The sequence below is a fragment of the Cygnus atratus genome, chromosome Z (assembly GCF_013377495.2).
Source record: "Cygnus atratus isolate AKBS03 ecotype Queensland, Australia chromosome Z, CAtr_DNAZoo_HiC_assembly, whole genome shotgun sequence".
Classification (NCBI taxonomy): Eukaryota; Metazoa; Chordata; class Aves; order Anseriformes; family Anatidae; genus Cygnus; species Cygnus atratus.
Genome location: NC_066396.1, coordinates 2,129,906 through 2,141,126, shown reverse-complemented (window position 1 = coordinate 2,141,126; position 11,221 = coordinate 2,129,906). Strand labels below are relative to the sequence as shown.

General features: G+C 54.2%; 1 long non-coding RNA gene across 1 annotated transcript; it reads left to right on the top strand.

Moving 5' to 3' along the window:
* The first annotated feature begins 791 nt into the window (after positions 1-791).
* LOC118254646 (uncharacterized) lies at positions 792-1,825 on the top strand. Its single transcript, XR_004780713.1, has 3 exons — positions 792-884; positions 1,032-1,067; positions 1,722-1,825. It is a non-coding gene; the product is annotated as an uncharacterized LOC118254646 (long non-coding RNA).
* The last annotated feature ends 9,396 nt before the right edge of the window (positions 1,826-11,221 follow it).

The window sequence follows — 11,221 nt, the reverse complement described above, 5'->3', positions numbered from 1 at the left end:
TCTCGTGAGGTTTTTGTGGCCGCGCCAGTGAGTTTCTTTCCTCCTCCTAATAGGCATTTTTCCTGTCGCACCCTGAAGGACCACCTCCTGCTCTAGCTCTGCTGTGGTGGTGTATGAGAAGAGATGCCCCACGCTCGTCCCAAATCCTTTTCTGACTCAAGCAGTGATCCTTCTGAGGATCTCGTGCATTGCTTTGCCCCATGAAAAAGTGGTCTGTTGGTCTGTGACCTCCACCAGGTGGTTTGGATCTGGCTCTGACTCTCTCAACCGGCCATCCTTTAGTTTCTGTTTTTTGTCCCAAGTTTATATTTAACATAATCCCCAGAAAGAGCCCCAGGTAACACCGAGCAGTGACAAAAGTCCCTGAGGACCACGCTTGGGCGCTGCCTTCCCTCCCTGCTAACAACCAGGATGGGGGCTGTGGCACCACACCTGATATTTGTGTGCTTAATGACACCCGACGTGAGGTTTATGATCCAAGTGTTGTGTGCTTTGGGGGAAAAAAAAACGCTGTATCAAGGCAGCTGCCTGTGTCCTGCAGCCCTGTTGCCTGTCAAAGGAAAAATAAGTCTTTTAAATAGACCCAGTTCTGGGAAACTGCTGGCCGATTTGAATCATGCTTTTAATCTCCAGCTCTTGTATTTACCTGAAGCCGCTGTTCTAGCTGGAACTGACCCTGAGGTTGTCTGCTGCTCCCGGCCGTCGCCTTTCATCCTTCCTACAAGCACGGTGACCTCGCAAAGTTTCCCTGCTCCTCGCCTGCTGATTTTCGACTGCTTTATTTTAGCAGCCGCTTGGCAACTCGGGAACCTCGGTCATTTTAGGACGGGAGATACGGGAGGCTATTGGGACAGCTCCCGCTTTGGGGCGGCACAGCGCACAAGGTGAATTTTGAGTTTCCATCACCCTCTTTGGTAGCTGTGCTACCCGTCCCCGTACGGGCAGCGCACGCACCGCGCTGCCTCCTTCCAAACGCAGAGCAGCAATAGCTGTTGAACACGCTGCTGAACATTTTAATATTTTTTTTTTAGGTCATCATGTCCAGTTTTACTGATGGCATCTAACAGGTAGCTAATGCTCTATTCCTGGCGTGCTTAAAAAGTGCCTGCCTTCATAATTAATTCTGTTGGCTATTCAGAGGGAATGGATTCTTTTAGAGGTACTCATCAGTCATCAACCCCGTGGGTTTCTTTTCGGTGCCATTTCTTTTTTCCTCCTTTCCATGTCTTTTAGAAAGATCGGGTTTCTGCACGTTTCCCACATCTCATTTTTGCCAGAATAGTTTCTGCCTGCTGTAACTCTCGCTGCTTTTCCGTCTTTATAACTTTTGGGGTCTTCAGTAGATGCTTCAGGCAAGTCCTGATCTCTCCGTGATGCTGACAACTGCTTTCAGCTTTATAAAACTTGCACGTGTAGATGCTGCTCTCGTTATTTTGAGCCCGTGGCTTCCGTGATTAGCCCAGAAATTGGAAGAAGCGCTAACAGAAGGCGACTTTCATTAGAAACGGCAGCTGATTTTGCCTGCCACGGTGGCTTCCTCCCCGTCACGCAGGGCTGCTGCTGCGGGCAATTATCCTCCAGAGCCGCCGTAAAACAGCCCGTCGTGGACGTGCCGGTGGCTTTGCATCCCAGAGATTTATCGGTGCCTTCACTGGTTTTGCTATCGATTATTCATTAGTTTGTTTGCATTGCGGTGTTTTGATTTGCCTCTCTGGGTTTAGGTATGTGAGGAATAGCGGCGAAACTGGATGAGTGTAGCTGAATAAGTAGACGAGAATGAAATTCAGTGCTTATGGCCTGAGACCACCCGGCAAACGGTCCTTGAGCATCTTTCCCACCACTGCAGAAGAAAAGCACCTACTTCATGTGGTTTGAATGACTTCTGAGCGTTTAAGCACCGTGTCACTTCTTTGTGCCACCTCATCTTCAACTTCCCCAGCCCGGAGGCTGTATGGGAATCGGCTCATCGTTCCCGCAGCGCTGTGCAGCGTTGCTAAGCCTGCCTTTAAAAGCAGCCGGCGTGGTTGTGCCTGCGACGAGCAGCTCGCTTTCTAAATCGTACTATTTCGATATCACACGCAACAGTCATCTCCGTAGGAAGCCGGCCAGCCCACGCGGCAGCAGCACCCGAGGGCTGGATGCCGCGCTCATCCTCGGGGGCGTCCTGGCAGGGAGGGAAGGAGCAGGAGACTGGGAAAAAGGAAAGACAAGGAAAAAGCTGGAGAGCAGCGACAGGAGAGTGCCCAGGTGCTGTCCGTGGGTCACTGGCAGGGATATTCGGGCATCTTTCTGGGCACGCAGCTGCTCTGGAGCACAGAGCTTTTGCTGGGATGGGTAGGAGGACAGCCCTACCCTTATGCCAAGGGGCAGGAGCCTTTCCAAGTCCCCACAGTCCTGGTGAAGTGGCTCAGCTTCGTGTCAGGACCACTCAGGAGTCAGCCGAGAGCAAACAACCCCCACACCAATAACCACCAGGGTCCATCTGTCCCTGCTGCTCCCGCTCTGTTTGCACAAACACGTTCTGGGTTGCACCCGATTTTTACAGCTGTGTTAATTACCTGGTAACTGATAGGCCTGTAGCAATTAGCTATGTAAACCAAGAGAAAAAAGCCCCATCACAGCTCGGGTTTCAGAGCTCTGGCTGCGGAGCACCCCCCCCCCCCCACTTCTGCACCTGGGTGTCCCCAGCCCTGAGTGCCATTTGCTGGGCAGGATGGTTATGGGGGAAAAAGAGGAAGAATCAGGCTGGATCCTGCTGGGCAGCAAGGTGAAACATCACTGCGGAGGAGGAATGGCCTGGTGACTTGCTCCACGCTGTCCCCAAAGGAGCAGGGGGATGCAGCATCCTTGGCATGCCACCAAACCAGCCTGGCCATCGTGCCACAGCGTGGATTTTACCTGCTCCATTACCTCCTTCCACCCCATCCTGGGAAATTCGGGAGGTTTTGAACCGCCAGAAAGTGGGTAAAGGTAAATTAAACCCCGGCCTGCTGAGAGGAGGCAGGGCTGGGAATGCAAATGCAGAAATAGGGCCCGGCTTCAAATGACTTCAAGGACGGCGGGGAGGTGCTGGGGCTTCTCGGGCTCTGATTCAGCTGGGGCTGGTTCCAATTAAAATGAGATCAAGGAGAAGGGAAAAAGGAAAAAGTAGTTTCCTTGCGTTCCTTGAGGCTACGGAGCAGCTGTCAGTAGTGCAGGTTGAAACTGTTGGGACTGGGCGGGATGGCTTTTACAAGCACTGAATGTGACCCGGAGAGGGTTTCAGATAATTTCTCTAAGAATTATGTTTCTGCTGGCTGGGAATTCTGGGTTTGCCTTTTTTTTTTTTTTGTTTCTTTTCTTCCTCCTTTTTTTTCTTTTTTTTTTCAGGTTATATCAACTTCGGAAAGCGTCTTCCCAGTCCCTGAAATGAGCATTTAGCCTTTTCTGGACTTCAGTGAGATAAGTTTTAATGCCAAGCTGGAGTTTCACGTGCATGTTTCTCTTGCTCGTGCCTCTTCAGCACGGGGTTTTGCCCCACGTTAGCATCACGCCGCAGCGTCTCCTGCGGGTTCCGCTAAATCCCAGCGGGTTCACCAAGCCCAGGTGCCACAGGGGGTGATTTCCTGAGCGTGGTGATGTTGGCGGAGATGCACAACAAGCAAGATTGTTCACGGTCCCAGTCAGGCTCTTAGAAAGGAGTTTGATCACAGCACTTGAAGCTGCTCATTATCCTCTGTGTCTGTACAGCACAAAGGCAATTCTGCATTCAAGAAAGGTTTCTGCGGTCTTTGTCTTCTTAAGTCATTAGAAATGCCCCAGTCCCTTGCGTTAGAAACACGGGGGGGAACGGGGGGAGAAGAATCTCTGAGCTTGAAAGCTAAATTGCTGTCTGCTCTTCAAATGCAGTCAAATGGGCCGAGTGCAATTTGGAGAAAAAAAAAAAAAAAAAGGAAGAAGTTTGAAGGAAACATCGATTATCACGCTTGCAGCATCTTTCAGCACCTGCAAATGCCGTGCCTTTCAGCAGGTCCCAGGTCTGCGAGTGAAAAGGGCTTTAGAAATGTAAGAATATTTTCCAGTAATAGATACTGAAGGGGGCAGGGGGGCAAGTTTTGAGACCTGGGCCTTACGAAAACACGAGGTAGCCAGGTTTTCTTGGCACGAGGCCTTTTGCACAATGGGTGTTTCCCCTGATCACTTTCTCACTGCCCCGTGTAGAGCAGAAGGGACGTGGTCGAGTTGCATTTGGCTCTCATCCTGTCCAAAACCCCTTCGGGACCACGAAGACTATCACCCTAAAAACCGTCTTAGGGTGCAAGCAGCAGGACCCAGCGGCGGAGCAAACCCAGCGGAGCTGAGCCAAGGGGCTCCTGCTCTCTCCTGCACCCCTTTCTGCTAACGTGTGTGGTAACGAGGTCGTGATGAAACAGGACGGAGGCGGAGGAAGTTATTGCTGGTAACTTTCTCCAGCAGCATTGCAGATCTCGTTTCCCCTCTTCGCCGCAGCCCCATTAAAATTTAAGGGTAAAAGCGGGAGGAATGGCGGAGAGTTTGCTATTTGAGGCTTGATTCATTTTAACCTCGAGCGTTAGCTGGAGTTTGTGCAAACCGTTGGCGTTGCAATTAGAGGGGCTTTTTAATGGGTTCTTTCTGGCCCTATTTATCGGGGTAGGGGCCATCCTACTGCTGGGCTGCGCGGGTTCTTAAGCCCTAAGTGGGTTTCACGTGCTGAGCAAGATGTCCGGGTGTCAGCCCCCGAGGCTAAAACCTGAATCCGTTCTGGAAAAAAGAGCAAAGGAGTTTTGGCGGCGCGGTGCCTGGCGTACTTGGAGTCGCCGGGTGTTCTGCAGGAGTAAGCTCCAGGGACAAAAAAGGGACAAAACCACGGCGCTGAAGGGATGCGTGCTCGGGCTGTAGCTGAATCGGTTCCTTCTGCAACTCTGCCAAGAGAAACCAGGGCTGAATCCGGCCAGCTTTTTTGTCTCCAGCATCCGTTCGTTCAGCTGCTGCTTGTATTAGCGCACCTCTCGCTGCCTGCCATCTCTCTCCACCCAGGTTATTTAGGGGGAGGAATGCTTTCTAAAAATAGCCGTCTGGTTTGATGGCTTTCTGGACTTATTCATGCTTAGATTGTGCCCAGTTCATTGACGTTCCCTTAAAATAAAGCTAATCCACCTAATCTCATTATAGCAGTAGGTGATTATACCCAGAGCAAACTTTAGCAGCGGCCCGGCCAAGCCTTTTGTTCCCCGTGCGTTATGTGGATGGCGAGAAGTCACTGGGAGTGTGTTCTGTTCTCCCTCGGGCTCTTTTAGGACCAGGACTTACAACATTTTATTTTTTTTCTTATAATTCTCTAGATCTCCAGTGTTGTTTTTGACAGTGCCAGCACATTTCTTCCGCTGCCGCTGGCTTTCAGCTCCACCAGCCGCCAGCACCCCACAAAAACATACCGTGGTCTCCCAAAATGATGAGATTGCAGGGTACAGCTGCAGGTGAGGGTCCCCAAACTGCTGGTGTGTGCATACAGGAGAGGAACGAGGCTCAGCGGGGTGGTTTCTGGGGCATGGTGCTCTGCCCCGTGTAGTTTTACTGCCCGGTGTGCGTGCGTGCCTGCCTCCTCCGGGGCAAATTCCTGCTGCGGGCTCCTGGGCTGTAATGAAAAACCTCTGGGGCTATTCCTACCTTGTTGTTTTATTTATTTTTTATACCCTTCCTGCTTTTGCTTGTCTCGGCTTGGCCCCGCCAGTGATAACGCAGGCAAAGTCCTGACCTGTGGCGTCCCGGCGAGCGAAGGGCTCGTGGACGCAGCGTGGGTGCCCGCGGAGCGCGGTTTATCTCCCCTCTCCCTTACGAGCCCACAGATGCCAACCAAAAGGGCAAAGTGACCTGGCCCGATTAGGTATCGCGTTTCTGCTCCGATTTATGGCTTGTCGAGACTTCTGAGTCGTCGGCTCTGGTAATTGTTTTCTTTAGGTAACGGCAATAATCCCGCTCTCCTGAAATCGATGCGGCGTCAGCTGTTATAAGGCAGCGTGACGCGAAAACCGCGGCCGGCAGAGCTGAGGACGGAGCGGGGCGGAGGCTACAGGTGCAGCAAAAGGTACTGGCTATGACATTCGTCCGTCTGTCCATCTCCTGGCGGTGTTTGGTGCAGGAAAGCACTGGGAACGATGCCTGTGTAGGGACGGAGCTGGGCTTTTCCCACACGGCACTGCATGGGACACGCGTTTGCTGCAGGCTGATGGGGAGGGTGCCTCGGCCGTGCTAAGCCAGTGTTTGTTCGGGGCATTACCAGCTATTCCCCGGCTGGAAAGCGCAGCACCCAGGGCGGTTTTGTGTGCTCGGACCCGCTGGGAAAGCCTTCCCTCACCTCTTGTCTGTGTTCAGCCACTCGGAGCCCCAGCCACGGCTGATTTACCAGCGCCGGGGTCAGCCGAGTGCCTTTCGTGCCCCGTTTAAAGTCTGTGCGAGCGTCAGCAAGTTCTGCATCGTGCTCTGTCCTCGTCGTCTGATTTCCAGGAGTGCAATCGGGCCTGGCCACAAGTGCCATAAAAACGCAAGGTCCTCTCCAGGAGGCTCGGGTGGCATAGGTGGCTTGGCAGCTCTGGGCGACGCCGCGGTGCTTTCTTCTGTTAAGGTGGAGTGCCTGTAAAAACTGTGTGTGTGTCGTCGTCGTTCAAGCCAAGACTCTGGGCTCACCTTTGGGCCTTTTCCCTTCGGTTCTGCCTTCTCCCTCTAGCTTTTCCCGCAGGCACATTGAGATTTCACCTCCTTTTGGGGGACGGATCCTGTGGCAGAGAGGTGCGGGGTTACTGGGTGCCTTCTGGTCATGGCTCTGCTCGTCTCCTCCCTTCTCACAGGGCCCAGCGGGTTTCCATTTGCATCCTGGCAGTAAAAGCATCTAAAAACTATTATTTCGGGGCGGAAAATAAGTGTATGGTCGACTCCTGAGCAGGTTACGGGGCTCTTGGGTTGTCAGGGCGTGCTGGATCCCAAAGGGAAAGCAGTTTGCTCCGGCTCACCTTAGGCACCTGCTGCTTCAGTGGCTCTAGCAAAGCTGGAAGGACAAAACTCAGGCTCAGAAACGCGGAGAGCACTCGTCGGTTCGACTGCAGTGGTCTCAGACTTGGTGCTGTAAGCGGCTCTGGCGTAAGAGGCTGATCCTGCACAGGGGCAGGAAGGACCCTGCTGGCGATAATCACAGAGGAGCTCGCGACAAAAGTCCTCTGCTTCTGCAGCTGTTTTTGTACGGCCCAAGTGCTGGCTGGTGTCTCTGGGCACGAGCTGGGGACATCTTCTGGGGCACGGGGACAAGATATTTCCGGTGGAGACCCCAGCACCGAGGCAGCCGTGGCTGCGTAGCACGAGAGCATCTTATTCTTCAGTCCCTGTTGTCAGCCGTGTTCACCACAAGGTTTGGGGGATTGGATTGGTGCTGCCTCCTGGTTTCCTGGGGATCCCATCCCCTAGATGAGGTCTCCCCATGTGCTTTCTTCTCCCTGGGCACCTGGAAACCTCGCGTTCCTGGGAGGTGCGAGAGGTCTCCAAGCAGAGACCCAGGTCCTGGAGCTGCAGGAGACAAAGAAGAGGGAAAGGACGGCTGAAAAGCTTTTGTTTAAGAGAGGGAGGGATGCCGGGGCAACGAGGGGGAGCGAAAAAACTGACTCACGCTGCGCTCCTGCAGAGGTACCCGAGAGGCAAACCAAGAAGCTGAGCACAGCAGGGGCTGCACAGCTCTCCAGCCCCTGCTGGACCCGTCCTGCTTTGCAGCACGGTGTTTAATCCCTGCTCCCATCGCTGTCGAGATGTAAAAACCCGCAGGATGCGGCCCTTTACATTACAAGGTTTTTCAAGCGAGAGATGGCTCTTATCCTCCTTTAATTAGCACCCGTGGTGCTCCGTTAATAACAGCCGTCTCATTACAACACTTGAGCTTTAATGAATTCCCCCTGCTAGAGAGGAGGTGGCAACGTGGATGGGAATAAAGTTAGCCCTCAACCCAACCCTAAAACCATCACCCCTCTGTTTGGCAGTTTTCCAGCCCCCCAGCAAATCCTCCGCCAGGCGCCCGAGCCAGAAGGTTGGGGTGACTCCAGCGGCGGAAATAAATCAGATGCATTTGTTTTATCGTGGTTTTACGCAGGGTTTTATCTTGCTCTGATCCCAAGGGGGGGGGAAAGTGGGCTTGCTGGCGATGGGGCTAGCCCGAAACTCTTGTTTTAGCTGCAGTCCTCCCCCCAAATCCATTTCTTCGTTGGAAATACAGGCAGATGTTTATTCCCCCGCTGGGGTTTCAGCTGCTTCTGCCGTGCCCCCGCTGTCTGCACGCGTCTGTGGGTATGGGACACGTTTTTTTTTGTTGTTGTTGTTGTTGTTTTCCATGCCCCTGATAAAATGTTCCCGGTCCAAAAGCGCAGCTACTGTGCGCGCTCATCAGCCAGAACAGGGCGCTTTCCTCCCTCCTGGTCTTACGCAGTGCATTTGCCCTTGCAGTGCTTCCAGCACTTCACTAATTATTAATAATTAAGCTGACAAGGCAAAACTTGGTTTCCTTCCACGCCGGGCACGACAAACTTCCCGGAGTGGCAGGGCAGGGATGGGGTGCAGAGGCCAAGCCCGCATGCAGCGGATCTCCCTCTACCCCTCGGAAATCTTTGCTCTCTGTCTCCCTGTTTGCTGCAGGAGGACATCACGACGCAGGGGTGACTTTTTCCCCCTTGGATTTTACCACCCAAGGCACCTCGGTGGCGTGGCGTTGCCCGCTTGGCGATAGCAGGGGCTGATTTAGCTCCATCCGAAAGCCGGCGCCGGGTGATTGCTGGCTTGAAGAGAGGCTGTAATTATTTTTCCTTCCGAGCACGGGAGCGAGCGGTGTTTGCCAAACCGTTGGGTAACTCCTGGCAGATGCTTTCAGAGGCTATCCCCGCGCTGCCTCTTCTCGGAGCTGCGTGCCCCAGATGTCTTTATTTTAACCGTTACCTTCTTCCCCCTTCAGCCGCTCCGCCTGAAGGGTTGCGCTCCCCCTTCCTCCGCCAAGCCCGCGTTTAATGATTGATGGCTGCAGGTGGAAGCAAAGCTCAACGTTCGATATTTTCCCTGTCATTACTCCCGGTAATTTCTGCTGGTGGGCGAGGGAGCAGGAGGGCAGCGCGAGCCGTCCCCCGGTGCTCGGGGAGCCCGCGCGGGGAGCGGGCAGGCTGTGAACCCGCCGGTGGGTTAATGGAGCGGCTCTGCTGATTAAGGGCTCGAACAAAGAGGCTTTAATCTGCCGTGAAGAACACGGCGGGACTAAATCCACTCTCTTTATTTATTTTTTAGCTGGGGCCGGCGCTCGGACCAGGTGCCAGCTCCTCCTCGCTTTGTGGAGCTGCAGCCCTTGGTGCGGCAGGGCGAGGAGCTGGGGCTGGGGGATTTGGGGCAGCTCCGTGGCATGGCCCCGGAGGGGAAGGGGGCTAAAATTCACCCGAGCTGGCAAGGAGGTGGGGAGGGCTGGAAGCTTTTATGAGCTGAAAAATGGCAATGAAAATCTAGAAAATCCTTTACAGGGTAATAACACGACTAAAGGCTATAGCAGGTGCCAGCACGTGGCGTAAGGGCACTGCGTCGGTTCCATATCCCTAAAAACCCACCAAGTTTGGGATTCCTCCTTTTCCCCTTGTTTTGAACCGCCCCCCCCCCACCCTTTGCCAGGCTTGCAAATGTGCTCTTGGTGGCTCGGGGAGGCCCAGCGTCTTGGTGCCGAGCGCGTCCTTATAAAAGATGCAGTGAGAAACGAAGCCAACGTTTATTTTCCCAGCAGATCTTCCCGGCCCCGTGTTTATGGCTGGCACGGGCGGCGGAGGAGCAGAGGGACCCCAGCACTGTCCCCAGGCGCCCCAGCAGAGCCGGGCACACCGAGCTGGGGACGACACGAGTCGCCCATCTTAATGAGCACGCTCTCCTCCTCTCCGGGAACGCGCCGTACCATTAGCATTTTTGCAGGGGAAGTGTTTTAAGGCTCTTTGGGGCCGGGCTAGCAATTCTCCGAAGCGATTAGCCCAGCTGCATGGAAGAGCTGGCCGCGCAAAACTTCAAATGGAGCTCCAACGCTGACATCCCAGCTGCAAAATCCCTTTTTTTTTTTTTTTTTTTAATGTTTTAGCAGCGTTTTGCAGGCCTGCCGTCCTGCCTGTGCTGCCCATCGGCGCAGCCAGCCCTCGCCAAGCCCGGAAATTGTTTGTAAGCCAAAATTTGCGTTCATTCCAGCTGAAGAAACCCGAGGCGCTCCGCTCTGGGCTGCTTAGCAGGAAGGGCTCGTAGCACCCGCGCGCTGCTGACGTGCTTCTCTCGTGGGCTGGGTAAGCAGGTTCGTGCTAAACGGGCAGCTGCAGCCAGCAGCCTGCTGTCGAACCTTGGCCGGCTGTGAATTGCTCTGTAAAATTTTCAGGCATGAAAATAGAAAAACCGGGGAAAGGAAGAGCCAAGTGCTAGCAGTTCTCTGCGTATTTCAAACCCAAAAGGAAAAAATTAACCGTCTGAAAAATGCTGGGAGGGATGCGTACGTGTGGAGGGCATAACTAATGAACTTCCTAAAGGTCACAAGCTCATGCTTGACCTTCAGGAGGAAGGCGTTTACGCAGGAAGGACGGGTTCGGCGGTGTTATCGAGTGAATCAATCTCTTCTTTTCTTGCAGGAGCAGGGCTGAGAGCTGCTGCGGGACAGGCGGGCTGCCCAGCGCAGGGGACGGCTCCGGCAGTTCACATCCTTGCTGGCCCTAAAGGTCGGACGACAAAGACACACAAGGAGGAGGTGCTGGAAATGCAGACGTGGAAACGTACAGCACCGAGCGCAGCTGATAAAGAGTGAGTTTCGGGCCGAAAAACATTTGCTTCCACCAAGATCTATACCTGCCACGGGGGAAAATGGGGTCCGCACGTAGCCATCGAGGAGCGGCAACGCTTTGCTGACCGCCGAGGAGCACAGCCAGCGCCTGGATGCACTTCGCTGGGCGGAGAAGCGCTGTCCAAACCCGCGGGCAGGAGGAAGGCTGTGGGGCAGCGGAGGGGCCATGGGGCTGCGCTGGGCTCTGCCCCGCCACGGGGACATCGGCGCCGGCTGCGTGGCTGGGCGCCTGCCCCGGGACTGAAGCACCGGGGACGTCGGGCAGCACGCCTGCCTGCTCCAGCAGCCCCAGCCCCACGCTTCGGCACGGCCAACAAGGCTTTGGTGAAGGAAAAGAGGAAAGAGGCTGAAAAA